The 12,180-nt window shown below is 54.2% G+C and overlaps 1 protein-coding gene across 14 annotated transcripts in view; it reads left to right on the top strand.

Moving 5' to 3' along the window:
- Positions 1 to 12,180, top strand: part of P2RY6 (pyrimidinergic receptor P2Y6) — a 33,690-nt gene that overhangs the window by 17,066 nt on the left and 4,444 nt on the right. For 2 of the 14 annotated variants that reach the window (XM_033119044.1, XM_033119038.1), the window contains exon 2: positions 3,643 to 3,805. The exons of 10 other annotated variants lie outside the window; for them this stretch is intronic. The gene's annotated coding sequence lies outside the window, so the exon portion shown is untranslated. Of the gene's footprint in view, positions 1 to 3,642; positions 3,806 to 7,346; positions 7,394 to 11,311; positions 11,436 to 12,180 lie in introns of those variants that run through there. 2 more of the 14 variants (XM_033119041.1, XM_033119039.1) reach the window with 2 other exon arrangements.

Consider the following 12,180-nt stretch of genomic DNA (forward strand, 5'->3'; position numbering starts at 1 on the left):
TCTTGTCTTTTGCTGAGTTCACGGAAGTCTGCCAGCTGCAGATGTGGGGAGAGGGCAGTCTAGGGGCGGAAACAGGGCTGACCAGGGAGCACAGGAACACAGCTGGTCCCAGGAACTGAAAGTAGCTCAGGGCCCTGCAGGTCACGTGAGAAGTGTAGGAAGGAGTGCTGAGAACAGAGAGGTCAGCAGGGCCAGGGTTTGCCTTGATTCTCAGACACTGGGAAGCCGTGAAATATTTAAGCAGGGACTGATGAGGTCAGGTGTTTGCTGAGCAAAAATCCATCTGGCTGCAGACAGGGGATGGATTGGCCAGGGAGCTAGAAGACAGAGCATGAGGTGTGTGCCGTCTAGGTTGAAGCAGGAACAACAGGATGAGAGAGGAGGCCAGTTTGACAGCTATAAGGATGGAGATCAAACAGGGCTTGGTGATTCATGTGAAGTGGGGCCTCAGTTTTCCCACCAAGGAAATGGCAATGAGCAGGCCTTGCCCCATTGGCCTCTCAGGGGAGATTGGAAGACAGCAGGCACCTGGCACTGACCACTTTAAATGGTTTGTAACCATATCTCCCATGTAGTTCCATACGTTCCCCCTAGCCTATCCCACCCCGAGATAGGTTCCAGTTCAAGCACAAGACCAGACACTGAGGGGATTTGGTCGAGTCTGCAAGATCCAGAGACCAGACACAGGCCTCCCCACCAACCCCACCTGGCTGAGCTGTGCCGATGGGACATCTGACTCCCTTGGGCAGGGTGGGCCTCGGCTACTCCACCAGAGAAGGGACCAGACTGGCCCAGACCCACAGTTCCCTGAAACAGATGGCACATGGTTCCTTCCTGTTTTTTCCTCGTCAGCCATGCCTTGCAGAGACACAGGATGATTTGAAAGGGGAGTACGCCCTGGGAACAGTGCTGAATACAAGGGCCAGGCCAGGACCGGATGCTGGTGCTGTAGGAGCTCCAGCCCTCACAAGCTGGTACCCTGAGGAATCACGAATCCAGCTGCCCGGCAGCAGACTGGGACTAGGTCACAAGGATTCTGTCTTCCGCACCTGACACTCATAGGCCCAGATGGCTGGGTGTATCCCAGAAGCCTCGCTTCCCTGACCTTTGGTTTCCTCGGATGCAAACTGGGTATGAAGAAGTAGAGGAGAGAACCCCAAAAGCTCTAAGGGCTCCCCTACCCAGTTGCAGAGGGGAGGGCCTGCATGGGTCTGGCAATTGGAGCCAGTCGACCTTCTGGACTCCTCCGAGTTTCCATCTACCAAAGCCACGCTCTTCCTTCCCCAGGAGAGGAATCAGACTTTAACAGCAGGCTTGGGAACGGGATGCAGGGCAGGAGGTCCCCATAGGTGCAGGAGAGAAGGGCTATAGGCCATCCTCTCACCTGCTCGAGGTCCTGGATTCCCCTCTGTGACCTGAAGACTGGAGTAGGGCATGTCTGAGAACCCACACCCCCTCCCAATCTGTCTTTCTGCGTTCTGGTTGTCAGGGCTGTGACGAGTGTGTAGAAGAGGAATGGGAGACCGCCGTGAACTGCTGAGTTTTCCAGGGAGCTCTGAGGAGAGATCCCTTCTGGAGTAGAATCTCATATTTCGTACGACCGGGGCTGATGCCAGGGGCTGGCTTGGAGAGCTTTGTGTCCCCCACCTTCACTCGCTCCGTGATTGACAGCCCTTCCTATTCTGTGATGCAGACAACTGATGTTTTCTCAAACTGATGTCATGAGCTATCATCAGTCCCCTCCTCCACTCCCTCCAGATCTCCCAGTCCCACCTAAACAGATGTTCTGGAGGTGCCACTGCCCACCCTGAGCTCCACACCACTTTCCATCAGGGTCCAGGCCCTTTCCCGGAAGCCACAGAGGCAGCTCCCCTCCCTTAGCCTTGCACCAGCCTGGGGGCGGAAGGCGTCAAACAGAAGTCACCTGGAAATGGCCTGTTCTTCCCTTCAAGGCCTGTTATGTCAAGGTCCCTTCTGAGATTTCCTGGTGCTGGAGCTCAGGGGTCACGTGCTCCCACAGTCTCATCTCGCCAGCCTCACCTAGAAAGACATGCTCACTGCTCTTCTCTCAGCTGGGACCAAAGCCTCCCCGCTCTGCCCTGCCCTGGGCTCAACTATAGGGATGTGAGAAATGGAGTAAGGAGGGAGGAAGTGGAGGCAGAGCAGTGAGGACTCTTCCAGAAGCTTGACTGTGAAGGGAGGACGAAGCAAGACTAGAGAGGCACATCGGGTCAGGGAAGAGACTTGACTAGGATGGGAGCAAGAAGGACGGACAGCATTGTGGGTCGAGAGGAAGGAGCCCGCAGAACAGGGCCAGCACAGGGGGAGGCGGCCGGGGCCCCAGGAGGGCAGCGGAAGAGTGAAGAGAGACGGGGGGCAGACACTGATTTATTTAGGAGGCCAGGAAGTGAAAGGAGGCCCCTCTGCCAAGGCTCTCTTTACTCTGCAGGAGGACTTGAGGGCTATTGGGGTTGGGGGTGTAGGGCTGACAAGAAAGATGGAGCGAAGGCTTGGAAGTGGGGGGGAGGCCGGTCCAACACAGGCAAAAGGTTGGGGACCCGGCCAAATGGGATGATGACCTCGTCTGTGCAGCCTCAGGGTCTTCAGCTGAGTCACATCCTCTGGACACAGTCAAGTCCACAGTGCAGGACAGAGCAGTCTGGTGATGCCAGGAGGGAGGAATGGCTGTGTTCACAGGAATCCTGGATCCTGGGGTGGAGGTCCTGGCTGGCCAGGGAAGGAAGAGAAGCCAGGAAGATGCTGGCCCAGGGGTTGGACGGCTCCGAATCAGACGCCCCGGTGCAGAAGAAGGGATGGTGTGCAGGCTGGAGGCTCTGAGAGGAGAACAGCCTGGAGCAGGACCAGTGTGGGTTTGGAGGAGGACAGAGATCTGGGCGGGAGGTGAGCGTGTCCGGGAAAACCTCAGACGGGGCCAGAGGGAGAGACAAGAGCCCAGGCCCAGCAGGCTGTGTCCTGTTCGCCTTCCTTAGCTGTTTGCAGCCGGAATCTTGCACACAGAGCCACCTCTCAGGTAGCTTTGGGGTCTCTGTCAGCGCCTAATCAACAATAAACACACACTGTAAGTACAAACTGTAGCTTGTGATACAAACGTAGCCTCAAGCCAAGTCCCCTTTGCCCTCAGTCAGATTGCTACTCCTAAGTCCTCTCCATGTAGACATTCTTGAGCCACCCCTAGAATTTCATTCATTCATTCATTCACCCAACAAATATTTATTGAGTATCTACTATGTGCCAGGCACTGTCTTAGGCACTGGAGATGCAGTAATGAATAAAATATGAAACCCCGTCCTGGTGGGAGGAGATGGATAATAAGCAAATAAATAAAACAGCATGTTAAAAGACATAAATGCTACGGAGAAAAGTATAACAGAGGAGGGGACTAGGAAGCACATGTGTGTGGAGTGGGAGGTTGAGATTTTAGCTAGAGGTGTTGGGAAGGGCCTCATGGAGAAGGTGCCATTTGAATGAGTGCCTGAAAGAGGGGAGGTCTGGCCTGTGTTCTTCCTTCACTCCACATGCAGCAGCTGACTCTTCCTCCTCAGGAGCCACCTGGCACCACTGACCTCTCACATTTCATTCTGAGCCAGGCAGTTACCCCGACTTTGATCTCCTCCTCCCCAGCCACCCCTCAGATGCCTACAAAGTGCTGCTCCTCCCACATTAGATGGGCCACAAATGGAGCCCCGGTTCCACATGGCTGACATTTGAGGGTGAGGACTTGCGGTTTGGTGGAAGGCAGTCCAGCTGATTGGAAGACAACCGACTGACTGGTGGCCTTGGCAAGGTACTAAGCTTTGGGGCACCTCAGTTTCCTCCTCCCAAAATGGTAAGAAGAGACCATGACGCCCCCCACCTCAGCACCCCCCGTACACACACACAAGACCCAGGCAGGGAATGAGAAAGGACAGAGGCAAAGGGTTTTGTCCTCAGGCTTAGAAATGGTCACGGCTCCCTGACCTCATGCCTGGTTTATGGGCTCCACCACTGGGTTCCCTGGGCCTGGACATAAGCACTAGAATTATCCAGTGGGAATGAAAAACAACTGATGAGTAGTCTTGGGACAGTCTCTGGGGCTTGGGGGCAGCCAGGCTCCGTGGCCTAGAAGCAGGCCAGACTGTGGATAGGAAGCAGTGCCTAGGGGCATATCTCAGGTTGGTGTTACAAAGCACATCTCAAGGTGGAATGCAGTGGCCTGGGAGAGAAGGAGTGAGCTCCCTGTCATAGGAAGTGTGCAAGCAGCAGCCAGACAAGCCCTGTCAAAGAGGCTTAAGGGAGCCTTCTTCTCTGAGGGGTTGGGAAGAGCTCTGGGCCAGATGCTCTTCAGGCCTCTCTGACCCTGAGTGTCCAGAACTCAGAGCCCTGTCATTGACCCTGGGGCTCTGGAATCTAGTTGGGTAGCTTGTCTCTGCCAGGTGGGCTTGGGTGCGGGGGGTGGTCAGAGCAGGGCCTCGGCACAGGGCTGCCTTTCACGGGAAGTGAGGGTTTCTCTGAGGCTTCCTCCACACCCAAACTTTACCTGGGAGAGCTGTGGACAAACTTCCTGCCTTTGGGGCTTCCGTGTCTGTGTGAAATACTCAAGTAGTGTCGGAGGTCTGCCTGCCAGAGGATGAGGGACTGGGGGAGCCAGGCAGGCTCAGAGGTGCTGTTCCTACAGCCATTACCTTCATTCCCCCTGACAAGTCTGCTCTGTCATCAGCCAAGACAAAGATTTTCTTAAATTGTATTGAGTCAGGCAGCACCAAGGACAGAGCCCTGTGACTCATCTTTACAGACTGGGTTCACTCATTCAACATTTCCCGGTGCCTCCTGGGAGCTGGAACCTGTGCTGGTCGCTGGGGCTCCAAAGACAAAGCAAACCTTGTCCCCAGTTCCTAACAAAGTTAAAGAAGGAGGAAGTCTGGCTGACATTGACTCTTGGACTGGTCTTTTCTGCCTTATCTCTCGACCCCCGTTTCTTTGTCTGTCTCAGGCCACTGTTCCTGAGCGGCACGATGGCATGGAGGATGTACTGGGCACTTTGAGTACGTTCCTAATCTCTCTCCGCCTCACTTTTCCTGGAAACAAATATCACCGCTCTTCCTGAGCACAGATTTTATCATTATTCAGATCTGCATCCTTGTGCTGTCTCACCACTGACGCACTGTGTCACCTTGAGCAAATCACCAGCCTTCTCTAAGCCTGTTTCCTCATCTCTAAGTTGGGATAATACGACCCACCGCACAGGGCTGTTATAATAGCAGATGAGATCCTGCAGCGAAAGCACTTAGTTCAGTGGCTGGCACCAACTGAGTAGCCAAAAAATGGTAGCAATTAAGTAGCTCAGAAAAATAAGGTTCAGGGAGGTGAAGTGACCTCCCCAGGGTCACATAAATAGAAGATGAATCTAGGACAGGAACATGGATTTCCAGCTTTCCGGTTTCCTGCCCAGGAGCTACTGAGATGACACAGTGGGTGCTCTGGGTGCTCATGGACGAGGGGCTCTCATTGGAAATGAATTGGGAGCTTCCCTGGCTGCCTCCATGGGGATCAAGCTTGACCTGACAGTACCTCAGTCCCCACCTGCCCCACTACTTGTGGCCTCTAGGTATGTGAGGGTTCCAGAGCCAAAGCTGTGAACATGGGCTGGGGAAAGAGGAGAAGGAGGCATGGGGTGCAGGTCTGTAGGCAGGACTTCTGATTTCAAGTGAGAGGATCCTAGATCAGATGGACTGAGGCAAATGGGAATTTATCAGCTCATGCCACCAAAAAGTCCAATGGAGTGTGAAGCTTGAGCACAGCTGGAACCAGGCACTCAATGGTGCTCTCAGGAACCTGTGTGTTCCCATCTGTCAACTTTGCCATCCCTTGGCTTCCCTTTGGACTCTCTCCTCCCTGGTGATGGTATCTGCAGTGCCTAGGACACATAGTTCACCTGGCTCTAGCGGCTCCAGGCTATTTACTACCAGTTTTGCAAACCTGGTGGGAAAAAATTCTCTCCTTCCCAGTGTTTCAGTAAAAGCTCCAGAATTGACTCCAAGGTACTCAGTGAAGGTAACCCATCTACCCCTGAGCCCATGATGGGGCCTAAGGAGCCCAACAACTCTCATTGGCAGGTTGCAGGCCCACCCCCACCCCCCAAATCCTCAAGACTTCAGGAAAGGAAGGAGGGCATCCCCCAAAGGAAAAATAGGAGGTGGAGCCATCATCATGAGAAGGGATCTGGAAATTGGGCGAGAAGAAACTATAGAGGAGCAGAACAATGATGGCCTGCGGGGTAGGCCAGGTGACCGGAGCTGGGCTATCTCTTCCTGGTGGACTGGAGCCTGGTATTCTGAGAGGATTGGGGGGTCCTGAAGATACCAATGGAGGTTGTCAGCCAACTGCACTCCTTGCAGCTAAATGGCCAGTTCTTTCTTGAATAGAGATCTAAGTGGCACATTTTCACAGGGAGGCGTTTTTAAATGGGACACCCCGGGAGTCTGGGCCAGCAACAGAGACCCTCCCACACCAACTCCAGGGAAGGAGGATTTATTGGAAGGTCTTGGGATCTCCCAGAGCCCTGGGAAGGATGGAGGTGCTGCGACCCCATGGGCTTGGGCTTGGAAAGCTCCCTCTGCCATGGGTGCTGCCTTCTGGGCTCTGTGCGTGTTCTCTCAGTTCCTCAGCCCCAAAGCCACCTGTGACTTCTCAGCCTTACACCCACAAGAGTGACCATGGTCTCTGACCACTTTCTTTGTCTCATTTCTAAGAGAGAAACTGTTGCTAATTTTACCAAGCATCGACTTCCTCCTATGTAAAGTGGAGATGGTATCTGTGAAGAGTAAATGAGATACAGTGTGTGAAGCATTTTTGCATAGTACTTGGTGCATAGTCAATGCCCAATAAAAGCATCTGCCCAGGTGGTGGTGGGGATGACGTGAGCTCTGACACAGTAGAGGCTCAAAAAATGCAAGATCCCTCTTTGCACAGCCTGTAGATCCTGGAGAGAAACCGCAGAAAGCAGCCTCACCCCCCAAATTCCCAAAAACTAAAGCTTCCCCTTCTTTGCACTTAAAATGATTGTTTCAGTTCTAGCTTTAATTCCTGTTGAGCAGGAGGTAAGAAGGGGAAGTGGGAAAGAGAAGAGAAATCAGGTTTCCTGCCCTCCCTGTGTCCTCTTCCTGCCAGGTTTGCCTTCCTTTATGGCCAGCCTGATACCACAGGTGAGACCAAAACTCCTCCAGCAGGGGTCGACTTTGCCCCCTGCCTGCTGTCCCCTGGGTGCCAGAGAAGCATTGGCATCAGGATCCTGGCCTCAGCCTGGCCTGAGGTGGGCTCCAGGGGGCTCCTTGCCTTAGGCTGGACACTGCCCGGGTTGGTGACTGGAGCACAGAGGACATAATGACACTGTCAGGTAGGCACCATTACTAGTCCTGTTTATCAGGTGGAGGATACTCGGGCTCGGAGACGGTGGGTGGCTCGTGCCAGGTCACACAGAAAGTTGGTGATGGATCCCAGCCTGTCTGACTCCTCAAGGGAAGGAAGCTAGGTCCTGACCCCTATTATCCTGCGCCCTTGTTGCTAAGCTCACAGGGCAGAGGCTAGGCAAGGGGGATTCCAGACCTTGTTTCCCAGCAGGCAGGCAGGCTAAGGTTGAGAAGCCTCTTCCCACATCCAGCCTAGTCTGGGCTGGTTCCTGGCTGGCTGGCAGGCTGTGACTCAGGCTTCCAGCTACTGCCTCTGGCCATCAGGCCTCCTCATCCCTTCCAGAAACGAGGGCCTTGGGGTGGGGCCAGGGGCGTGGGAAGGCTGCCAGGTCATCTAAAGGGCATCCTGAGACCATAGGATCCAAGCAGCCCAAGGAGCTTCAATCCTTTTCAGTTCTTCCTTGCGCCTCAACTGAATCGCTTCTGCTGCGGGCATCAACCGACCCCATGTGTTGCCTGAATTGTAGAAAGGTGGTCCCTTCTATGGGGTGAGGGAATGCAGTGTTTCTGCCAATGGTGTACCTGGAAAGGAAACCGGTGGTGGGTACATGGTGTCAGGTGACACTCCCAGGGCCTCTAGCTCAGACAGGGCTCAGCACTGGCCCTGTCATCCTGCCAGTGTCCCCAGTGGTCCCTTGTGAGCCACACCGACCAGGTAAGGATCTGAAAACAGGGCTTGAGCTTATCTGGAAATGATAAGTGGGAGAAAGGCTGGAGACTGGCCTGGGAGGAAAGGAGGCTGGGAATTTAGTCCTGAGGTGGTTCAGGGCCAGCCCCAGAGGGGAGGCCCCTGCGGTGTGCAGACCTGCAACCCAGCCCAGGGCCGCTTTTCTGAAGGTGAGACTTGGCCGTCCTGGGCAGACTGCTGGCGCCATCTGATGGCCATAGGCCCTCAGTGCAGGGAAGACACTCCTGGGAATCCCCTGGACTTTGGGGGAACATTGGAAAAAGGGAGCCATAGAGTCAGAAATATCCTGTTGAAATGCCACCTGGCTGGGACATCTTGCACTGGCCCCTCCTCAGTCTTAGTTTCTTCATCTGCAAAATGGAGAGAAGAACCCCGCCACCCCCAACCCAGATAGCTGCAGATAAAGCATCTGGCACAGGGTAGGCAGTTAAGAAATGACACCTGGTACTGTGGGCCCAGAAAGTAGTGGAGACTGTGGTGGGCTGAGGGAGCCCAATGTGGCCTGGAATTGATTCATTCAGATAACAAATGTTTATTGAGTACCTACTGTGTGCCAGGGCACCTCATGTACATAGTGTCATTTAATTCTTACACCAGCCTATGGGGTAGGTACCAACGATCATCTCATTTCTTTCTTTTTTTCCCCCTTCTTCCCCCCACCCCCCGCTCCAGTTCAAGCCCTTGTTTCTCAGTCTAGTTCTGTAGGACACAGCTCCCTGGCCCATGCTGGTTATTATGAGCCATACGCTCCCCCAACTGAGGCAGTCGGTCGCCAACTCACAGCAGCTCTCGTCGGCTGCCGTCCACTCACACTGGCCACTGGCCACTCATGGCAGCTCACAGTAGCCCACAACAGCACAGCAGCCCATAGCAGTTCACACCGAGCTCCAGCTGCTCTCGGCAGCCCAGCTCCAGGGAGAGCTGTTGTTCACAATCTTAATTGTAGAGGGCACAGCTCACTGGCCCATGTGGGAATCGAACCGGCGACCTTGGCTTTAGGAACACAACACTCCAACCACCTGAGCCACCAGGCCAGCCCCTGATCATTCTTATTTCACAGATGAGAAAACTACAGGAAGGATAAGTAGGGATTATTCAGAGAAGGTGGGGAAAGCATCCCAGGCAAAGGAAACAGCTTGAACATAGGCGTTGAGGTTGGAAAGCCAGGTGGGGAAGGCTGAGGCTGAGTTCAGGGGCAGGGGAGTAGCACCTGGGCTCTTCTTGGAGGTTTTATAATGGGCCAGCCTCCTCAGGCCTTGTATCTGGCCCTCTCTTTGTACAACTCATCCCATGCTCTGGCTATAAGATGTATTCTTCATTTCTCACACATGGTGGGCCCGTTCCCCACCTCTTTGCCTCTTGCCTGGAACGTTGTCTTCACTCTTCAGAGTCCAAGTCCCCTTGGCCCTTTAAGGTGCAGCAACAGGAGCCCTTTCAGGCCACTCCCTCCCAGGTGTACCTATGACCCCAACACCTGAGCTCTCCCTCCTGGGCCCCACCCAGGCAGCAGGAACTGAGACCCAATCCCTGTCCTGGGGCTGACACCCCCAGAAAGCCCTCAGAGCTGCTCCCATTCTTGGGACACATATTGACCCACCCTGGTGGGGTTAACCACAGGAGGTTGTCCTGGGAACCCACCAGAGGACTGGCTGCTGGACTGAAGGCCAGGCCTCCTTGCCCTCAGGGTCCCAGCACAGCTCAAATCAGACCAGGAAGTCCATGCTCTTAACCAGTACAAATGGCTTCCTAGCACAGACCTGAATATACAATAGGTGCCCAATCCGTGCACAATTGACCAAGTATTTACCAGCACTTTAAGCCTGAATTTTCTCAGTTTGGGTTTTGGTCCCAACTTGGTTCCTCAATGTCCTTGCCTGTAAAATGGGTTTGGGGGGGGGTCAGTGCTTACACCTTACAGAGTATAAAGGGTACTCCCCGCTTCTAGCAGTTCATCCTCACAATCTGCTCGTGGCCTGTATGACTACATTCTACCAGGGAGGCTCAGAGAGAGGAAGGTGCTTATCCAGAGTCACACAGTGAGTAGGGGCCAAGGTAGAACAAGAGACTGGGCCTCAAACTCCCAAGGCAGTGTTCTTTTCCTGCACCCCCTTCCTGCCCCCAGTTGCCTCAGCTGCCCCAAATCAAAGCCCACCTCCTCCAGGTCACGCCCCCAAATGCTGCCCCCACCACCGGAGCAGGCCTCTTTGGGACATCTTCTGCTCAGGTCGTCCTAACAGCTCTGAGTTCTGATTTGGGGGTGAGCAGCGATTGGGGGAGGACTTGACACAGACAAGAGAACTTCACTCAGGTGAGTTCTCAGGGCATCACCTCCATCTCCACAACCCACACCCATCACTCCCTGTGAGCTCTCAACCTGCCACGGGAAGGGGTCAGTGACTGGTACGTGGGGGAATGTGGGAGGATCTGATGCATATAGTAGGTGCTCAACTAATGCTTGTGGAGAAAAGGAAGAGAAGAAAGAAGGGAGGGAGAAGGTGGCTGAATAAGTATCCTGTTTCCCCGAAAATAAGACCTAGCCGGACAATCATCTCTAATGCATCTTTTGGAGCAAAAATTAATATAAGAAGACCCAGTCTTGTATTATATAAGATCCGGTCTTATAGTAAAATAAGACTGGCTGTTACATTAATTTTTGCTCCAAAAGATGCATTAGAGCTGATTGTCCGGCTGGGTCTATTTTTCGGGGAAACACGGTAGGTGCGTAAATGGATTGCCACATAGAAGGATGGGCGTGTCAGTAAATCGGGAAAGGAGGGGTGGATGGCGGAGTGGGTGACAGGGAAGATGGCTCTGGGTGTTATAGCTAAAGCAGGAGCCAGAAGCTCTTTAATCCCCAACCATCCCGTTTGACAAATGAAAAGACAAAGGGGACTGAGCAGAAAGAAAGCTGCTGGGTCTGTGGGACTGGCCTTTGAGCAGCAGCCTCTGGTCCCCCCACTCCCCCTCTACCCCCTCAACACCCTCTTTGCTCCGCTGGGATGGGGGCGGGTTCTGGGAAGGAGACTGTTTCTCCACCCCCTTGCTCCTCTAGGCCCAGTTTCCGCCAGGCCTTGGTGTTAGGGGTGTTAGGGAGGGGGTGGCCCCCGCAGGGGCTATTTCAGTCAGAGACAGTCCTTCCTGGAAACAGAGGAAGCTGCCCGCCCTGTCAGAGGTGGTGTAGCCTGGACTGAGCGCAGGAGGGTGGGGAGCCTTGTCTCTGGTTTCCCTTTGCCCCAACGCACTTGGGGCCACTAAGGCGCTTCGGGGACCGGAGGCTGCACGTAAGTGTTAGTGCACCTCGGGGTCATGGGCCAGTGCGCGGCCAGATGGGGGCTGGACGTGGGCTATGACTGGGCAGGCAGGCTGGGTTTAGCATGTACCTAAAGGCATCCACAGTGTTGGAGAGCCCAGAGGAAGGTGCTTTACCCAGCTGGGGAATTAGAAAAAGCAGCAGCAAGATTGGATCTGGAGCTTGATGGACACTTGGGTTTTGTTGAGTGGCACTTTGTGTGAAGCAAACAGTAAAGATGGGGAGGCCAGAGAGGAAATCTGGATCTCTGGCTGTGAATGGCCGCATAGCAATCTCGGAGTCTTGAGAACAGTGTGACAAGAGAGGAAGGGGCAGAGTGGAGGGACCTGGGTACTTCAGATGAGGCTAGAGGGCTCTCTTGACTATCAGGACAAAGGTTTGAGCTTTTTCCTGAAGGACAGAGGAATGCAGGGAAGGAGGTAGAGACACCTGTTAGAAAGTCCCCCACCACGGGAAGAGTAACTGGAGTCTAGGAAGAGGCTGGGGGTCTGAGCTGGTCCAGGGCTCAGGGCCCAAGGGTAGATGACAGATGTGAGATCTGGAGGGAGCCAGTGTCAGTTGCTGCCCAGAGGCAGGGGCCCTCTTTCAGGACTAGCTCCTGCCAGGAACTGGGAGAGCAGCTCACCCCTCCTAGGTCCTCAGAAGGCAGAGTGGATGAGGGAGCCACGGTGACAGCCAGGCCTGTCTTTCCTGGAGCAGACCTGAAGATTTGGATC

Source organism: Rhinolophus ferrumequinum, chromosome 11, assembly GCF_004115265.2.
Source record: "Rhinolophus ferrumequinum isolate MPI-CBG mRhiFer1 chromosome 11, mRhiFer1_v1.p, whole genome shotgun sequence".
Taxonomy (NCBI): Eukaryota; Metazoa; Chordata; class Mammalia; order Chiroptera; family Rhinolophidae; genus Rhinolophus; species Rhinolophus ferrumequinum.